General features: G+C 45.8%; 1 protein-coding gene across 3 annotated transcripts in view; it reads left to right on the top strand.

The window, feature by feature from the left end:
- Positions 1-20,446, top strand: part of PCDH19 (protocadherin 19) — a 109,941-nt gene that overhangs the window by 77,042 nt on the left and 12,453 nt on the right. The window contains exon 5 of one of the 3 annotated variants that reach the window (XR_002101375.1): positions 3,760-3,856. The exons of the other annotated variants lie outside the window; for them this stretch is intronic. The gene's annotated coding sequence lies outside the window, so the exon portion shown is untranslated. The remainder of the gene's footprint in view (positions 1-3,759; positions 3,857-20,446) is intronic. 3 annotated transcript variants of the gene reach the window in all.

Below are 20,446 nucleotides of genomic sequence, written 5' to 3' on the forward strand. Positions count from 1 at the left end.
GTGAGGAGGGATCTCATCTGAATGTGCCCTGTTTTCTGCAGAAGAAACGCATAACAGAAGTTTCTGGGTAAAAGTAAAGACTTTGCTCTATGAAATAGTGTGTATTTGGTTCTTCACTGCTTTGGAGACATGGGATCCGATCCAAAGCCCACTAAAAAAATGGGAGTCTTCCCTCTGTCATTACTGGATTTGTATTAGATCTCTGGACATCACAGCTATAAGCCTTGAATCATACGTGGTATCAGCCAGAGTGCTCCTGTTGATGGTCCTAGATCTGAATTTAGGAAGGGTGGAAACAGAGTGTTCTCTGATACTCTGACTCTGAAGTTTGCTGTCCCCATTGGCACAGTATAGCCCAAGTCCATTTAATAGGGTTGTGCGAAGGGGCAGTATTTGATTTGGATTTGGCCCGATTCAGGGGACAGTGATTCTATTAGCTGATTTGGATCACTGTCCTGATTTGATTCGGCCAAATCTGAATCTGAAGATTTGATTCTGATTCAGAGAATCGGCAATTTGGCCATAGACACAGCTTTATATATTTTTTCTGCGTACCTTGAAGCTCATGAATGCTGAGATGGTGGGGCAGATGGAGCATCCCATGGGTACTTCCGGTCCACTTCTGGGGCCACTGCAGAGTGTGTGGGGGACCCCCCCTGCACTCCTGCTCTTAGCAGTTGGCCGCAGGGGACCCCAGGTGCCCCCCTGGACTCAGGAGGCATCAGTTGCTGAGTCGGGGGCTAGGGGGGTCCCCCGCATGCTCTGCGGCAGACCCAGAAGTGGACCGGAAGTACTTCTGGTCCACTTCTGGGTCCACTGCCGAGCACATAGGGGACCACCTGTGCTCCCATGGGGCAGTCCATCTGTCCCACCAAGCTGTGCATGGTACCACAAGGTACGCAAAAACCCCCATATAAAGCTGTCTGTGGCTGAATTGTTGAATCTCTCCGATCAAATCGAAGGCTTCCGATTCAATTTGGAGAGATTAATAGGTTTCCTGATTCAGTTTGAATTCAGAGATTCAGCTGCTGAATCGGGCCAAATCTCCTCCGAATCGAATCAGTGACCAAAGCCTTGCACAGTCCTATCATTTAAGTGTCCACAGAGAAAGAAGATAATTAGTGGACAAGGCATAACCAAGCTCTAGGTCAGGGGCCGGCAACCTATGGCATGCATGCCAAATGTGGCATGCGACATGGTTTTTATTGGCACGTGGGCTGCTTCCCACCCCAAAGGGCAGGAAGAGGCATGCCCAGATTGAGCAGGACATGGCTGCCTGCGAACAGCCCTGTGCTGCTGCTGACCCTTGCCACCGCTGGACCCCAGCCCTGGAACACTGGCAGCCCCAGCCAGGCAAGAGCCTCTAGCCCCAACCCCGCGCTGCTGGCCATGTGTCGCTGGCAGGCCTCAGCCAGTACCACTGCTGCTGCGGGCCCCAGGGCCAGCCACGTGCTGCCAGTGGGCCTGGCCCCAGCTGGCACCATTGCCGCTGCAGGCCCTGGCCCAGTGCCAACACCAGGGATGGGACCAGGGCTGGGACCGTGGACCTGCACGGGCTCTGGCCCCATCCTGGCACTACAGATGGCCCCGGCCATATGCTGCCAGCGGGCCCGGTCGACACCACTGCCGCCAACAGGCCAGGGCCGTAGGCAATTGGCCATCAGCAGTGCTGGGATGAGGTTGGGGCCCTGGCTCCATCCTGGCACTGCCGGCACCATTGGGATGAGGCCAAGGTCCCATTCTGGTGCTGCTGGTGGGCCCAGCCACAGCCATGTGTTGCCACTAGGCCAGGTCCTGCCCATCACCTTCACCTCCACTGCCCAGCCCAGCCGAGTCCAGCCCAGCCCAGTGCTGCTGCTGGGCCTGGGCTGTCGGCAGCATCAGGATGAGGCAAGGGCCTGTGCAGGCCCCAGTGCTGCTGACAGCACTGGCAGCCAGCTTGGGCCTGCGCAGGCCCAGGCCCCAGCTGCGGCAGTTGTGTCAGCTGCCGGCAGGCCTGGCCCCAGCCCTCACCACCACCATGGGCCCCAGCACAGTGCCACTGCCAGGTTGGGGCTGTTGGCAGCGTCACAATGGGGCCAGGGCCAGGGCTGTGGACCTGCGTGGGACCCAGCCCCATCCCAGTGCTGCTGAAGGCCCCAGCCATGAGCTGCCAGTGGGTCCAGCGCCACCCGGCACCACCACCCCCATAGGCCCTAGCCCTGCACGGCCCCAGCCCTGGCCTCAGTCCAGTGCTGCCACCGGCCCTATCCCGGCGCTAGTGACAGCCTGGCTGCAGCCCCATGCTGCCAGCAGGCCCTGGCCCCAGCTCCAGCTGCAGCCCCATGCTGCCCACGGCCAGGCCCCAGCCCTCTGTTGCCCATGGGCCCCAGCTTCAGCCCCATGCTGCTGGGTGGCCCTGGCCCCACAGCCCCAAGCTGCAAGTGGGCTCTGGCCCCAGCCCCATGTTGCCCATGGCCCTGGCCCCAACGGGTGCAGTGCCGGCACCTGCTGGCTTCCTGGATCCCAGGGCCGGGAGACCGCCAGGGCCGGGGCAGGGAGGCAGCAGTTGTTTGCAGCCTCCCGGCTGCAGCCGGCCCATGTTACTGGTAGCTGCTGATTAGTTACGGAGCCTGGGCTGCTCCTAACAGCCAGCTGGGAGGATGGAAGGCCTGCTGCAAGCAGCCTGGGCTCCGTGGCTATCAGCAGGTACCCAGATCCTGGGCCAGCCACAGCCAGGAGGCTACAGACAGCGGCTGCCTCCCAGCCCTGGCCATAGCTCCAGATCCAGCCCTAGGCTCCAGGGAGACAGCAGATACCAGCAGTGCTCCCCACTGTGCTGCCCTTGCTGCCGCTTCTGCAGAGCAATGTGTGAAACCTGGCGTGACAGGCCACAGCAGGGGCTGCAGAAAGTGAGGGGCTCAATCCTGTGTACTGCCCACGGTGCTCCCATGCACATGGGGGAAGTGTGACCTGGGCAGTGTGGAGCTTGCAGCAGCAGGCAGCTTTCCTGTGCAGCCCTTCTGTGTGCTGCCACTCTGGGTTGCACACGCTGCGTTTGGGAGGGCAGCAAGGCCGGGAGTGCAGCATGTGTGAGGGCAGCACAGCGGGGAGTATCGCCGGTATCTGCTGCTTCCCCAGAGGCTGGGTCTGGGAGACAGCTAGAGCCACAGCTGTGGCAGGGAGGCAGCAGCTGTTTGCAGCCTCCTGGCTGTAGCTGGTCCAGGTTCTGGGTAGCTGCTGATAGCCATGGAGGCTGGGCTGGGGGCTAAGGGGCAGCAGGGGTATGAGCAGAGCTGAGGGGCAGGGAGGGGCTTTGGGCAAAGGCACAAGCAGGGCATCCTGCCATGTACCCCCTGCCTTCATTTTGTTTTTCTGGTATGCCAGCACTCTGGCACCTTGCAAGGTAGGCATTGTGGGTTTTTCAGCACTCCAGCTAAAAAACGTTGCCTATCCCTGCTCTAGGTACTAGAAGTTGAACTCAGAAAAAAATCTAAATATAAATGAGGCACAAATTTTAAAATACTGATGATATTTAACCATTGGAACAGATTCTCAAGGGATGCGATAAATTCTCCAGCACTTTTAAATGAAGTTTGGATGCTTTCCTGATGTGCCGCACTCCATCGTACAGTAATGAGGCTGTACACTAGAGTCATCACGTGAAGTTCTATGTCCTGTGTCATACAGTGGGTCAGATTACATGATCTTATGTGTTTTACCAGATTTAAATTTTACATATTTAAACAAATGATTGATTTTTTTTTTTTTTCTTTTCAGAATACTTTGTAAGGTAGAGTGGGTCAGTGGAGGAAAATTTTATCTCAGCCTCTGTTAACTGCCATGAAGGGTTGCTCAGAGATGAACAGTTTTTCAGGTAACCATGTTCTAGACCAGTGGTTCTCGATCTCTCTTGTACCAGGACCCATTTGTAAACATTGGCCAGTCCCAACCCAGTGTCCCTTACTTCTGACCCAGTGCCTTCTGTCCCTAGGCCCCAGCTCGCCAGTGTGTTGGGCAGTGACTAGGTGTGTGTGGGGCATGGAGGGGGGGGAACCCCAAACAGCCCCTTGCAGGCTGAAACTGCCAACCTGCAAGGGAAAACCTGCGGTTTCCTGTATTTTTTCTCCTTTAGAGGAGAATCCATTTCTAAAGTTTGTTCACAATCCTTTTGTATATTCTTGTGACCCACTTTTGGGTCGTGACCCAAAAGTTAAGAAATGCTGTTCTTAGACCAGTTAGGAAGATTCCTCCCCAAACTAAAATTTCTCTTTCCATTCTGAACTCACAAGGCTTCCTTTCACTGAATCGTATGTATATTCCAAACGTTTAGCAATCCTGTCATTTAGTGTTTCCAGTATCTTCCTTCCCACAACCTGACAACTGATGAGAGCAGTTTTACAGGTCTCATTTCCTGGACCTTCTTTTTTTATCTGACTTTCAAGATGGCAAGTAAATGAGCAACCCTGTAGTTTCTTATTGCTACCCCAGCACTTGGTGAGCTCTCAGAAATTGTTGCTAAAGGCTTTCTTATTTGCTGTGCTCCTGCCTTTATAATCTGGAGGTGTAATTAATCTGGGCTTGGTACTTTGTCAACTTTTAACAATTCTAATCACTTCAATTATCTGGTGGATGCAGTTGTTAAGCTGGTACTACCTTGCCTCTCTCTGAATGTGGTGAATATATACCTATTCCTGTGATACTGCTACTTTTGTGACTCCTGAGGACAAGGATGAGAAGGTGCTGTGTGAAATATTGTTAACCTCATTTGTCATTAACTTTTTGGTGCCTGTTGCAGAAGTCCTCATGCCTTTGTGTACATTTGTATTTAAAGAGCTTGCTGGTTAAAGTCCTTCACTGCTTTATTTTCCCTTCTTGCCTTCATTATTATTTCCTATACTTTTAATTGCCTATGTTTCTTGTTATGACCCGGTTCCCTTGTATTTTAGGTGCCCAACTGGCTGGTGCCATTTTCTACAATTACTCAAAGCCTCATTTATCCACCCAGGTCTGTTTCTTAATAAATGGCACACAGAACATTAGTACATTACCATCCCATTTCCAAGAACAGTCTCCATCCTCTCTTCTTTCAGCCCCCCAGTGCCTCATCCAATTTAATTAATTATACTTAGTATATTATGCATCCTGTCAAAGTTTCTCCTTTCCGAGGTTTAATGGTTTTTTAATTCTAATGCATGCTGCATGTGTAAGTGTTTTTGAAATTATGAGAGTACACAGAGGCAAAGAGTATTACATATCTGCACTACAGACAGGGAAGAAACAGGAGGGAAGTTCCCCACAGAGATTCTCAAGCAGAATTACTGCAGGACCATGTTTGCCTGCTTGGAAGTGGTGCTGAAAATGAGGCTTGCACAAAGGAGCTTATACAGTTTCAGAACATTCACCAGCAGTAACAGCAAATTGCTTCCCAAACTGTGTTCTAGTTCTGTAGCTCCTAGCATGCAGTAGTGCTGTATCTTCCCTTCAGGCAACAGTATTAACACTCGTGTTTATTTGCTGGGAGTCTCGACTAAGTGAGGATTGTAGGACAGGCCTAGGGTGAATTTGAATATAATGAAGCCAGCTGTCCCCCTTCAGCCAAGTGTACTTGAAAGTACACAATTAAATCAGTTCACATCAGTGTTGTTTCATTCCTTTACAGAAGTGCTGCACTGTGGATATGATGGTGGGCAGGCTAGAGGACCCTTTCTGTAGAGAATAACACTATTTAGGTGAACTTTATGGTGATATTTAAAGGGTTTAGTTAGCAATGTGATTCAGAAGAATAATCTTCTGGAGGTACCATATTTATTAGTGCTCTGTGAGAATAGGTCAGACTTGCTAAGTGAAAAAGATTTTCCTATCCAACATCCTTCCCAGTAGTCAGTGTTGCAGATTGCTTGGGATCTGAAAATTCTGTTTGGTTTTGGCCCACTTTCATATTATCACCTGGGACAGTGTTGCTGTACTGGAATTCAGCTGATGGTTTTGTGAATGCCACACAAAGTGGAATAAAATCCACCTTATCCACCCATAGCTGCACTGGATTTGATGATTAACAGGAGCAAGGACTTGAACTTTTGACTAACCAGTCAGAAGTCGTACAGGGAAAAAGATGTTGAGTAAGAAGGTCACCTTGATGACCACAGCCACATTTCAAGGCTGCATGTTATAGAATTGTTAGCATCTACTGCAAGGGTGCACCTGTGGACCCTGAACAGCTCAGTGGGGTAACATTAGTTGCTGAGTGAGTCAAAGACTGTTGTACGTTTACCTAGGTGGCTCTCCATTGGAAAATGTAACTTTTTTGAATGGCACTCAGTAGAGTTTGAGCTGTATATTTATGATCTACTGTATTTGAAATTTTAGTAAGGCATCTCATTAGGACCATTATGCTGGCCATTAAGAATATGTGTTCTAAAATCTGGAGTGCAAGAAGGTGGCAGCCAACCAGTAATCAAGCATGTGTTTTATGATGTTAGTGAAATTCTGTGCATGTGTGTGTGAGATGCAGATGGATCTGAAGCCATGAGAGGAAGAATCAGAAGTAGGGATAGGAGGAACCTACAGAAATTTCAGAATTCCAGAGAGTCTAATTTTTTTAAGGTAGTTGAACTCCTGTTTAGGAAACCAGGTTAGTTGGAATCCATTACAAATACATCCGTCTCTCAGGAGGTGACAAGAGACAGATTTGGTGACTGGCTAGTATTTGTTGTCTTCTATAGTAAAAGTCTGAGAGAGGAAAGAAAAAAGGGCCCAATCCAGATCCAGCATTGAATTGGTGTCATCCCACTTATTTCAGTAATTTTGTGCCAGTTGACACCATCAGAAGAAATAAGCAGAAGTTATTACAGTGTGGTAGACAGGATGGTGCAAACTTATAATGCCCCCTGCTTCCCTTTACATTAAAGGAAAATGCAAATTGTTCCCTGCTTCCCTTCAAATTAAATGCAGGTTGTTTGCCTGTGCTTCACTGATTTAAGAAAGCAGCACCATTTGGGGTCTGACTTAAGTCCAGTGTATAGTGCACATCTCATGGGGACCCTTTGCCATCAGTGTGTTGTGTTAGACAACTACAAAGCTCACAGAATATTTACACAAATTATGAACATGGGACTGTTTCCCATTTCCTTTGCTCAGTTGCTTTGCCATGGCTCCATGGTTTATAGTGTGACATGGATTAATTTAGCCTTTGTGAATGTTTGAGCGGTCAGACAGGCACTCCACCTAGACTACTAGGATTGAGCTTGAGATGTATCTCATGGGTAATGTAACTTCCCTTAAATTTGTAATGAGGTGTCAGAGTTGACCGCTGACCTCATACTGTTACATGTATTTTTATATGAAACGATGCTATTAATTTATGAGGACATATATTCAGTTGTTAAAACTAATTGTCTACCTAACTTAATGGGCCAGTTTCCCAGCCCTGACAGTTTTCTTTGCCCTGGAGACAAAAGGGTATAAAGCTAGTTCAATCAGCCAGATGAGCATTACCCCTTGCATAGCAGGTTTATCTTGGTAGTACAGAGCTAGAACGCACCTTTCTCGTTCTCAGTGTTACCAGTGAAAGAGGGCAAGGTCAGAGTACACCTCTGCTGTCGCGATCAGCAGGACTGGAACAGTGTATAGCTGGCATAGTGTATAGCAGCATTCATAGAACTGAACTGAGGATCAAAGTCTTGTACAACTTCAGCTTCCTCTAGGACTTACTGGATGCCATTGAGGATGTGGGCTGGAGTGTTTACACTGAATAGTGTTATTCTCTACAGAAAGGGTCCTCTAGCATGAAAAACTGAGATTGTTTGTTTGTTTTTAGGGGAAAACAAGAGGTTAAAGCCAAAAAAATAGGGAAGGAATGGCAGTCAGCTTGTCTGGAGAAATGTTGGTCCAGTGTTGTGGTAAGGGAAGGTGAGGGACCAGCTGAAACAGAGGATTCCCCAACTACTACTCAGTAATGGGAACACCCTATTCTGCTGGGAACTCTTCCAGATCTCTTTGCTGTTCAGAGCTACATATTTCTAAAAAGTACAAAGAGCTTCTCATAATGGTTTGCCTTGTGGGCATGCATATGATTAATTCCATGCAAACATTACTTGGGCAATAACAATACTGGAGGTCCTAAAACTGAAAAAGGAAACACATTTGACTCATACTTCATAAACAATCACTTACACTTAAGCTATTGATAGTTGACTAGGATCTGTAGACGGCTGGGCTGGTGCCACTGGGTTTCTAAGCGTATTCAGTGGCTGGAACAGACAGCAAGGCTGTAGGTTTTGGCAAGCTGTGGGTCTCATTAGTCAGGCTGACTGTATCTGACACGAGAGATTCCCATCCACCAGGATGAAGCTCACTTCCCTAGGCTTTGGCTGGCTTCCCATCAATATTTACATGAAGGACAACAGAGGATCAGTGTTAGATTAAGGCTGTGAGTTTCCAGTAGAAAGGCAGTTGAATATTCCAGTGAATATTTTTTGATTATTTGGATAATAATGACGTTTACATGTGTCCTTGAGAAATCTGAGGAATGGCAGGTGTTTAGTGCTAAGCATATAATGTTGTTTTTAATTTCAGTAATAACAGTAAATTACATACCAATACTGTCATGACACTGAATTCTTTTTCTTTTTCACTTGTAATATGAAATTACAAAAAGGCCTGCCAGTATCAGAGCCCCTTGTGGAAGTGGTCACTGTCCTAAAGAATATTTAGGGGGTAACTGGAATGTAGCTTATAAATTCCATCGTTTTGCTTTGATATAGAAAGTCTTCCCAGTAGTACTCCCACTAACACAGGCAGATTCTTTTTCTTTTTCTGGGACTGGTTCCTTTTTTAGCAGATCACAAGAATTAGATCAGAACTCCATACACAACCTAAGATCTGCCCTTTTATTTTAGGTTTTTTAGGTACTTGGATTCATATAGTTTACAAGGGCCTCTGTCTCACCTTCCAAGGTTCAGCTTCAGTCTCTAGGCTGGAGGGGACTACTTGTGCCAGATGCCTGGGATGGGGGGATACCTCTTTTCCTTCATCCAAAGGTGTGGAGGCAGGTGCAGTATGTATATGCTTGAGGCTTCCAACCTTGCCCTTGAAGCTGTCATTTCTTGCTTTTTATATTGCCTTTGAAAATATGGTAGTTTGCAAATGTTTGTCCATAGTATTTCTAATAAGATCTTAGAAACTCTAACCTTATGTTGCTGTAGCAGCTTTCATCCTAAAGGAACTTGAAGCACCTGCAGCGCTTATACATACTGAACAGATGCACCGCCACTTAAATGCAGCCATCTCTGAACAGGACACAGCGGCTGTTTTAGAATGCATAGGACACATCAGTGCTTGCATGGAGTTACCATGAATAGCCCGTGGAAGCAAAACCCAAGTGGCAGTTAGGAAAGCAGGGTACGATGTCCAGGTGTTGTTACTTTGCATCTTTAGGAATCGCACCCAAGCATAAAGACCTGTTTCATTTGAAATTATCCATTACTTTCCTTACAATAAGGCTAAGAAACAGCAGCATCATCTGTGTCAGTTTCACACAAAGGGAGTCTGAGAATGAATGGTCTTTTCACCCTGGCTAGGGTAAGGCTAATATGAAATCTTCTGAGGAACAACTGCCACTGGTTTAAATCAGCATAGCTATATCAAAGCCAGTAGAGCTGCTTTGATTTACATCAGCCTAGAATTTGGCCCTTTTGTTGTCAGGCGGATCAAGCTTGAAACCTCTTCTCATCTTCCACAACTATGTTTTTTGTTTTGTTGCATTTATATATCAATAGTTAAGTAGGTTTTTTTTTATTTCAGCAGGATATTGTAATAATTTTATTTGTTGTTGCAGTGCAAATTTGGATGCATGGTATGTATTGACTTGCCTTACCTCAAGACACAGAATATTTGAATTTGTCTGTTTAAGACGTGACAATAGGATAGAAGAGTAACCTTTGGATTAATTTGCATTACTACCAAATTCCCATTAAGCTGAAGGCAGCTCGTGTCAAAGGCATAAAAGGAGACAAAGTTTTGCTCCCAATTGTAGGAAATGTGTTTTAACAGACTACAAATGTTTTCTCCTCTGCAGGGTATAATACACTCAAATGGTTGAATTAACATGAAAATATATAACAAGGATTGTATTTAGGACAATCCTTCTATACCCACTGTTAATGAATTTGAATTTCTGTAATGAAGTCAAGGGGTCGTATTCTTCTCTCAGTGAATGCAGAACAATGCCTTCCCATTAGCTTTAATAGGAACTGTGCATATGAATGACAGAACCATTATAGTTAGAGAGATGAGCTTGTTTATCCTTTCTTAGAGTCCAGTTATGTTCACTAGATGCTTGTAACGAGTTCTGTTGGCTCCTACCTCAGTGGTGGGTCCTATATAAAATACCCTGATCTGTATGTAGATAGCTGAATTTCAGAGATGAAATCTGTCCCACTCTGGGCCTGGTACAAACTCTTCGGAACTTTTAAAACCTCAAAAAAGGGTTTAATTGGATTTGAAATGTTGCACTGTGCTAGTCCTCTGCACAGGGGTGAAATTTTTCTTGTGAATAAGGTATGGTTTGACCCGATTTCCCAAATAATATTCTATGTTAAACCAATGCTACATTAAATTATTGCTTATACCTTATGGGGTTGACTCTGTTGTACTGCAGAGTGTTTCCAAAATCCAGCTTCCCCTTGGCTTATCTTCTTTCTTCTCACAATATCCTCCTTCTTCAAAAAGCCTAAAAGGTAGCTTTATTGAAGAAGCGGTTCCTTCCCCCTCAACCTCTCTGCACCAAATCTATTCTTAGCTGCCTAATGTATAGTTAGAATGGTACCTTAGATGTATCAGTGCATGTCAATCTTCATTCATTATACAAGTACAGTTAACAAGAAGAGAAGGACATTATTAATGGTAAAATAGACCAAGAAAAAAAGATACAGGGCCCGATCTCCAGGGTGGTGTAAACTGGTGTAGCTCCATTGCACTTCAGCAGAACAGTGTTGATTTACACTATCCAAGAATGTGGCCCTTTGTAACTAGTCTGTTGAACATTATAAGAATTATTTTCAGGAGCTGCATTTAGACGTTGGTTCCTATCAAGAGCTGCATAATAAATTAGCTTCATTCAGATCCCTTGTTTCATTAAAATTATTCCTCACGAGTGATTGCCTTGTCTAAACACTGTTGACCTCTGATATTGGAAAAGACAATGCGGGGTTAAAAGCATAAGATTTTTCAACGTGCATAAGCCCCAAGTGGTGGGAAAGGAAAAGGAACAAAAAGGTTCCTCATTGCAGTAAAAAGCATTTGTCACTGTCCTCATCTATTAGCATCCACTGAACATGTTACTATGGAAGCCAGGATTATATTTGTGCATAGGCTGGAGATTTCTTATTAATACAGGCAGAGGTATCTGTAAAAGCCCATAGGTAAAAAAAAACAAAACAAAAACAAAATGTTATTCGACACCTCTTGTTCCTGACATGATGCTAGGTGGGTAGATAAAGGAGAGGTGCAGAATTTATAAGCAGATAATGCCCCATGGTGGGAGACTGGAGCTTATCATTTTGCTGGATCTTATTTGTACTTAAACCAGTAGATCACTGTTCACTAACCAATAACAGCAACTCCCTGATCTCCAGCACCTCTGCCAAAAAAAAGACCAAGAGCCAGAGCTTCAGCTGGCATAGGTTGGTGTAGATTGGCTGAAGTCAATAGGACTGTGCTGATTTAAGGGAGGGGACTAGAGCTGCATAATACCCAGTGGGGATGGGGTATTGGTTTACTAATAATTGGTTATAAGAATCTATGGTTTTTGTAGTGCAGGAGCTGTCATGGCTATATCAGCTCTGCAGGGTTGGAATTGTGTGGTACTGGGTCCTAGACCATTCCTGAAGGCCGAGCATTGAAACTAACAAGGGAAAACGGATGAGTGAACACCAGTTTTAAAGTGAAGATTGCTACAGGGTTTGTTTCATCTTGTACCAAGAGGAACTGCTAAGTTATATTTAAAATATTTGCCTTCATCACAGTATTTATTTATTCTTTTATCTTTTAAAAAAACAAAACAGAAAAAACAAACACATTTGTGATTGTATTTGGTGCTGCAAAGGCCCAGCAGATCTGACTGAAGGAGATGATGGTACAGAGAACTGGTATAAGCCTCCTTTCAGTCTTTTTTGAGGAAAAGGAAGCACACAGGAACATTGCCCCAATAGCAGAACAGAATGCAACTCACAAGCAGGGATGGGCAGCCCGTCAACGAGGTATGTAGGTCAGCTCATGATGAAACCTTCATCTGAGGAAAGGTGCTCCCTCTATTATTTTTTTAGAAGCCAGGATGGGCAGAACCAGCTATAAGGGCTTGCTTGAAATGAGGATTTTTAGAAATGTCTTTATTGCTCAGAACATTGTATTTATACACACAGCATGGGCAAGGACACTTATTTCCATTCAGGATGTCTGCTCTGCCTGGTATTTACACTGTGTTTCAATGAAAATAAAGGTGTTGAATAGAAAAAATACCCCGAGTAATTATAAAGAAAAGTGTAAAATAATGCGGTTGTGCGCTGGCTGCAAAAGATGGCTAATCATGAGTAAACATTGACAGTAATGTTTGATCCCTTCATGTTTACTATTTATTCATATTTATTATTCATAAATTCCAGTGCAAATGTTAGGCCTGCACCCCAGTGACACATTTTCATTTTAAGTTTGGTTTTTTCCTGGGTTTTGCAAACGAGGATTTAATGATTTGCCTTTCCATATAGAGCGCGCATGAGCGAGAAACGGTCCTCCTCTTGTTTTAGGAAAAGATTTCTAACATGGAAAAGTGATATTTGAATAGATGCCCCTAAGGCAATCAATTTACTTTTAATTTGTCTCGAACTAAGCTTTTCTTTGTTGCAATGAGAAAGGATTGAAACTGCTGTAAAATTTATTAGCTTCCAGGAAGATTTTGAAATGAATTTTTTAATGATCGTGCTGTTTGCTGTACCCAGAAGCAGTGTCATCATGATTACAGTATAACCATACAATTGCTGAAGAAACACTGAAACATCAAGATAGTGCCATACTTTCGTATGAGGGTACTCATTTTAATAGGTAGTAAAAAGCAGGTACACTAATAAATGTTAACACATATATGGCTTCTTCACACAGACTTCTTCATAGATTGCCTCATGTGGCTCAAAAGCACAATTAATGGTGTGGAAAAAATAGCCAACACTTTATTTACATAATATTCTACATGAATATTCAAGGCTAAACACACAAATTAGCTGCATGTTTCCAGGATTGAAAAAATACAAAATGTTTGAAGAATTTGTAGAACTAGCTTCTCTGTGGGTGGTGTCAGGTTCAATTTAGCACTTACTGAGTAGGTACAGACAGTCAAAAAGCCTGAAGCTGAATTGATTCAGTCTTTGCAAATTAATACAAGATGCACAGGTTAAATTGAAACGTAAATGCAGCCACATGCCTGAAATGGCTCAGGCCAGAAGCCAGGGGATGCTAGAGCATGGCTCTCTTGCTGTGTGTTCATGTCTTTTTCCTGCTGCCCCTGAGGTCTCTGGGATTTGCAGTCCAGAATTACAGCAGAATTCTGCAGGTTTGCTCATCACTTCATCCTGCTTTCAAGTCCCTCTGGGATTTGTAGTCCACAGTTGCAGCCAGCACTAAGTTTGAGTGGAGAAAGGGGTGTTTAACACCCCCCCCCTTCCTGACCCCAGCCCCCAGCTGGGGTTTGCCTGTGGGGCAGTGTCCCCCTCCTCCCCCAGACTGGACTGTATCTCCGCCTGGGCTTGCCCCCCGCATGCCCTTATTAGCCAGCCCTCATTGCTCCAGCTAGGGAGCAGAGGGGTGGGGCCAGCACAGCTCAGGGCTGCAAAGCATACTGGGTTGCTGGGGGTCTGTGATTGAACTTGAACCAGGAAGGGGTCTGGGACAGAAATTTCATAAACCGATTTGACCCAAATCAGTTAAGTCTGATGCTATATTCAGCCAGATTTATCTTAAACAGGTTTTGGCGATTTTGAAACTGGTTTATGTGCACTAAATTTCTGTTCTGTTACAGATTTCAAACCAGTTTCTGATCACTTAAACTGGTTTATGTGTAACTTCTGTCCTTAGCCACTAAGTGCACTCAAGCAGCCACATGTTGAAACAATTTAGCATGTTAAGTGCCCTTTGTTGCTCCTTTGTACTTCCCTCCACAAACCCGCCAGACAAAACATGAAGTCTGAGGCTCAGTTAGTCCCTGATTACCCTAGTGAACCTCTCCTTATTTTTTGTTTTTAAGTGACTTCCCTGTTCCTTTCCCCTGCTCCCCATGTAATAACACAAATGAGCTCTACTTATTCACCTTTGCAAACCTTCTCTGACATGGATTGGAGTGAACTGAGCTTCTGTTTGAAAATGGAAACGCCGGGGACTATTGTGATTGCCCATATTACACCTTTGATCGTATAATAGCTCATGTCATCTTCCCATTTATCAGAAATATTGAATCCCCTACCACTTGTACCTCGGTATGTTTTAACTTCACCACTTTGGCCAGCACTGAAGATTCTACTGACATTAATCCAATTGTTCTGAGAGCTGAATGGCCCAGCTTTTAATACCTTTTTCATGTTGCACTTTGCTAGGGTGAATTCAGGTGCATAGCATATGAATAGGAGAACAGAAGGAATTGGCAGCACCCAAGCATCAGCTAACACATTTCTTCCACAAGCAGTAGAAATCTAATCTGGGCATCCTGCCCTCTTCCCACCTGTATCTTCCAGTTTGTGAGATTTTAAAGGCATTTGGTGCTTGTTATTTCAGAGCTCCTTCTGTGTTGACCGTATTTGTGGAAGCAACACCTAGTGCCAGACACTTTGGTCCTATGTAAAGCCTCCAGTGGCAGTTCTCCTTTGCACAGATGTAGCTGTGAAGTTGGGAGATGTACAAACTGGAACTTCAGTCCAGCTAGTGTTCTTGTGCAACAGGCTAATGGATAGTATTTTCAGTATGGAATGATTTTTGGCTTGTGTAGAGCCATCCTAATATCTCCTATACCACCCCCTCTCAGTATCCTGCTCGGGCAGAAGAAGGAAAGAGGTCCTGACTGTAGTGTCTGAGTGCGTGACTAATTACCCACATGCTAGAATGGTCTTTAGACCTATTTTACACCCAGGAATCAGCCCTAGGATCAGGGAACATAAAGCCTGTATAAAAACATGTTCCTTAACTTCTCCCATGCCCACCTTGTGGGCTGCATTGTGGCTGTCTGGTATCCCAGGATCAGGGCTGCAGTAGTGTTTCTTTTCTCCCCCCTGAAATAGAGAAGAGGAGAGGGGAAGAAACAGAAAAGAAGGGAAAGGAAAGGACAAGCAAACATAAATGAGGCGAGAGCTGGGTGGGGGGCATGTTTACCAGTATTTGGTATTGACTGCAGACTGTTTGAATCCTGTCATACTGTGGAGGCTGCAGTGTATCACTCATGTCATTAATTCATGAGTCTGTAAAATGCCTGAGCATAATAAGAAGCCCTGATATTTCCCTGCATGTGCTATAGATGCAGCAGCACCCTCTTCTCCAGGCCTTGGTAGGTATTAAGTTCTGCTAGGTCTGTAAACATGGGGGGGGGGTGGAGTCTAGCATGTTATGCAGCAGGAATTCTGCAGGGTTTTGTGTCTCTCCAGTGCCTATCTGCTTTTCTGTTTCCACTGTTTTAGCCCTTGGGCAGCGCCTACTTTTTCCAGCCTCCTTTCTTCCACTGATGCCCATGATCCCAAATGCCATCACCCTCCCCTTCCTCCTCCCCTTCCTTTCCCTTGTTCATTTCACTCCCTCTCCCTGGCTGCTCTCTCTGCTTGCTTGCTGTTTTATAGTCCATCAGTCAAGATCCCTCCTGTCCCTAGTGAATCTTGCTCCCATCTGCCAAATACATCTCTGCTCCATATCCTCTGTACTTGTAGCTCCCTTCACTGCCTTCCTCCACGTTTGCCCTCACTCTGTCCTTCCTGTGTGTCACAGGCCAGCTGGGCACCGTGAGTGTATCAATTCTATCACAGGCCAACTGGGCACTTGAGGGTATCAGCCACTGGGCTGTTTGGTTGAGTTTCGGATCGAGGAGGCAAAGTTGGGAATGAAGTAAAGGCAAATTTATTATAGCTTACACGCACACAACAGTTAACAGAAAGATAAATGCAATAAGCAGATAATGCAGTATTAAAGAGCTAATAGTAAATAATAACAACAGATAGATGGATCAGTTCTGTCGCAGGCCAACTGGGCACTGAGAGGGTATCAGCCACTGGGCTGTTCAAAACAACAGATAGACAGACATGAGTTGGCAACTTATCCCTCGATGCCTAGGTATGTGTCAAGTGATTCCAGCAAAGTCAGGTGTCCCCGATCGACTCTGTCAGAGGGATTACCGGGGAAGGTCCCTTGATCAGGAACCGATCCTCACTCACACCGGGAGTTCGGGGTCCAGGCATGGAACAGCAATGATGTTCTCTTCCTTCCTTTGTGCTGGTCACCTGATGCACGCGCTTTTTATACCTAGTCTTATGCTAATCTGTTGGCTTTAGAGCCACTCACAATCTTGCCCTATAGTTGTTACTCTTTGGGATTAAAAGGTGTTAAAAATTATCATAAAAGGTTACTACTTAGACTTGGGTTTATCCAATAAGCAAATTACAATGCAGCACCTTTAGGTTTGAAATTGACATTGCTCTGCCTAAGCCCGACCCCTTTTAGGTCTCTCTGAATATGCTTTCTTGGGATGTGCTTTCCTGGAATGTGTTGGGTGTGCCAGGCGGTTAGATCCAGTTTTATCGTCAAAGCTGACCCCTGAGCAAAAAACCATTAGGTCAGCTGATCTTGCAGCTACAGCTTTGCCTATGGGGCCCAGTCAGTTCCATGAACAGTTAATTTATCATTTTGGTTAAACTTATGACAGACAAGTTACGTTTGCGGGTTATGAATTTACAAGCTTTATATTAGCTAATATTACCTGTTTAGGCAAAATACCATATGTCTCCAAGAAGCACATATTTATTGCTTATTAATCCCTCTGGTTCTGACCATCACACTGTGTCATCTTACATTTGGAACATTTGTTTCTGTCCTGAACTCCAGGCCTTTACTGCCTCCAGGAATTCTCCCTCCCTGTATCTCACAGCTATCTCCTTACCCTTCTTAACCTCTACTGTCTTTTTTTGGTCCTGTCTTTCTCAGGTTGTCTAAGGAGCTGATTCAGAGCTCCTTGAAATCACTGGATTCTTATTGACTTCAGTGAGTTTTTGGACTGACCCTAAGGCTGTCAGTACTTCCAAAGCAGGGAACTTTGTGTTTATATAAATGGTGGTATTTCAGTCTGTCCTGAGACCAAATCTCAGTGTGGCTTGCTTTCTTTTTTGAGTAACAGATTTTTTTTCCTTTCCATCCATGAGGCTGGTAAAATATTTTTTAATAGGCTTTTGTAAGTGCTGAGAAGCTAAGCAAGTTGTGATTGTGAGACAGTTGTATATGCTGTGGGCCTAACAGGCACTGTTCTGACACAATTTCACTTCTGCAGTGCCAGTTTCTTGCTTTAGATCAATGTTTTTCCAGTCTTCCTTGTGAATTATGGAGTTCCCCAGGGCTCTGCATTGGGTTTCCTGCTTTGCAGTATTTTTACGCTTCTTCTGGCTCCTGTTCCCAACTGTTTACAACATGGGTTCTATCATTTTTATGCAGATGAAACACAGGTTTGTTTCTCTCTTCCACTAGACCTATCTGTAGCTATTTCATTCCTCGCCTGCTAATCTATCTGAAGATTGCCTGGCTCAGACCTCTAAAATCAATACAGACACAACATGCGTGTGGTTGGGGCTCATTGTTAGTCCCTTGAGGTAGGAACAGAGATGGTTTGAAATCTGGAGCTTAATATGGGCTTTGCTTTGCACTTTGAAAACCATATTTAATCCAGAAGTGGCTGTTTGTTTAATAATTGCTTGTGTTTAGTTGTGGCTACTTTTCCATAGTCTGTCTTAAAAGTGGTAGCCCACTGCCTTTGTGGTTAGCCTTCACCAGGGATCTGGGTTTTCTGTTTGCCACATTAAAACATGGTAAAATGTGGATTTTCTCACTTAAAGCAGGAAAACACAGATTTTCTTTTTTAAAAGAGGACAATGCAGATTTTTCTGGGTGGTAGCTGGGGCTCGGGAGCTGCTAAGGAGAGCAGGAGGCTGCGGACCCAGGTCCCTGGCCTTGTAGCTCTGGCACCTGGGACCCCCTCTGGCAGGGCCCAGGGGGCTGTGGGTTCTGAGTGAGGGCCACCAGCAGGGCTGGGGGGCTGTGGGTGGAGAGTGTTGGTTGAGGAGGTTGTGGGTGTGGAGTGAGGGGCGCCAGCAGAGCCGAGGTGCTGTGGGTTGGGAGTGAGGGACAATGCCATGGGTAGGTACCGGCCTATTAGGGCTGCTCAGCATCATAAAGCAGTGTGTTGGGGAGGGAGACAGCTGTAGCTAGACCAGTGTCCTGGTGAATGAAGGGGGCAGAGGGAGCTCTGATTTTCCAAGATAATTGAAAATCAAATGCCAAAATGTATAGGTATTTAGAATTTAGTTTATTATAATGATTGAGGCACTGGTAGGCTTCCAAATGGGTTTAAAAAGTCAGGGAATTTGACATTTTTAAATAGAGAAAACCAGGATTCCTGGTCTTCACTAATGCTGTGGTGCTTCAGATCACTGGGGCCATTATATTAACTTTGTAAGGTTTGCTATTGAAGTGCAACACTGACAGCATTGTTGAAAAACATCTCTCTGGGCTGAAAGTATAGTTGGAACTGACCAGACATTCCTCCTTATCCTGCTCTGTAGGCAGCTGGTCCTGCATAAAACTTGGGATGGATTCCTCAGGGGCTGACTCTGTGGCAGGAAGCCACCTTTGTTTCTCCTCAAAATCTCTGTGCTGTGACCATTTGATTAGGATGGGCCCAGCAGAGGAGACACACCTTTACCTTGTCTCTTTAGGTGATGTGAGCTGGCTACATTCCTGAGGGAGGGGGGACACCTGCTCCCTCTGCCTACGTGACTGATATCAGCTACTTGGGTGAGGGGCTTCTACCTGGTGGGCTGGAATCTGCCTGGCAACTAGTGATGTATTTCAAATTGGTGGGCTGAAAGCCAACCGGAGCTGGCCTCCACTGGACCAGGTGTATGAGGTCACAGGGGCTATATAAGTTAAGACTGTCCAGGAGGAGGGGGCAGCAGCCATGTGGGGGACTCAGACTTAGAGAGAAGCTTTACCATCTGAAAATGGCTCTCTCCCCCAAAACTCACGAGCTAGAAATGGCCTGCCTCCAGAGGGAATCTCCAATAGCCTCTGGATGATGCTTGTGAGTAAGCTACTTGAGATCTGATTAGATATATAGCTGGCAGTAACTCAGATGCGCGGTCAAAAGGCTACCTCATCCGGACTGTTTTGCTCTATGGGATTTCTATGAGATTGCTCTATCTTGTACCCTATTTTCACCCTACCCCTGTAATCAATAAAGTTCTCCTTTGTGACTGGTATAGGAGAATTATTGGGGGTGGGTCTAAATTATACCTAAGAGGCCCCTTAGGTCTGTGGACTAAGGGAGACTTTTCTTTTTGGCCCCCGACTTGGGGAAGTGCCCCAAGTGCCTGTTCTGGGTCGAGTGCCCGTAGGACTATTAGGCCTGTGTTTTCCTGAGGATACAGGGCTGAGAGAGACCCTTCTCGGGGTGGTGGCAGCTTACGTTACCCCCAGGCTAGCGAGTGTGCTCCAGGAAGGGGGTCAGCCGGATGCGAGACATCCCTAGGGAGGCAATTGTAGCCTGGAAGGTGGTTGGGCCTAGTGAGGTGGGTGGCTCAATGCAGGAGCGCCCCCTACTGGCCCACCACATACTCCACTTTGGTTGTTCCAAAATTGTGATCAGGAACATGCACAGAAATTTTTGCAGGCAATTGCATGCTGTGCTTTTACACCTCCCTGATAAGGTAGGGTAATGGGTCCAGCAGTACTTTCTGTCCCAGGAAGTAATATACACCAGATAAAAGACTATAGGTCTATTTTTGGGAGAGAGAGCGAGAGAGAAAGCATGAATGGTGCATGCCCCTGCTGGGTGGGAGGGCTACGGCTGTGCCAGTGGTGGCGTGAGCCCGACGATGGTGAGTGGGGAGCTCCCGCAGATGCTGCCAACTCTGTTGGCAATGGGGGTGGGGGGAGGGTGGCAAGCACCGACCAGGGGTTGGTGACCACCTGCAGGCGCCACCGGCAGCATTGGCGGCAGCCAAGGGCAATTGTGGACTGCCCATAGATGCTGCTGTCAGTGCTGGCGGTGGGGTGGCAAGTGGCAACTGACCATGGTGGCGCCTTTTTGCAGGGGTTGCACTGCCACGTGCAGGGGGTGCACATGCACCCCTTATGCGTCACCCCTGAGAGAGGGGGATTTGAAGCCATGTCTGAAAGAATCTTG

The sequence above is a fragment of the Crocodylus porosus genome, unplaced genomic scaffold, assembly GCF_001723895.1.
Source record: "Crocodylus porosus isolate Cpor-Errol unplaced genomic scaffold, CroPor_comp1, whole genome shotgun sequence".
Taxonomy (NCBI): domain Eukaryota; kingdom Metazoa; phylum Chordata; order Crocodylia; family Crocodylidae; genus Crocodylus; species Crocodylus porosus.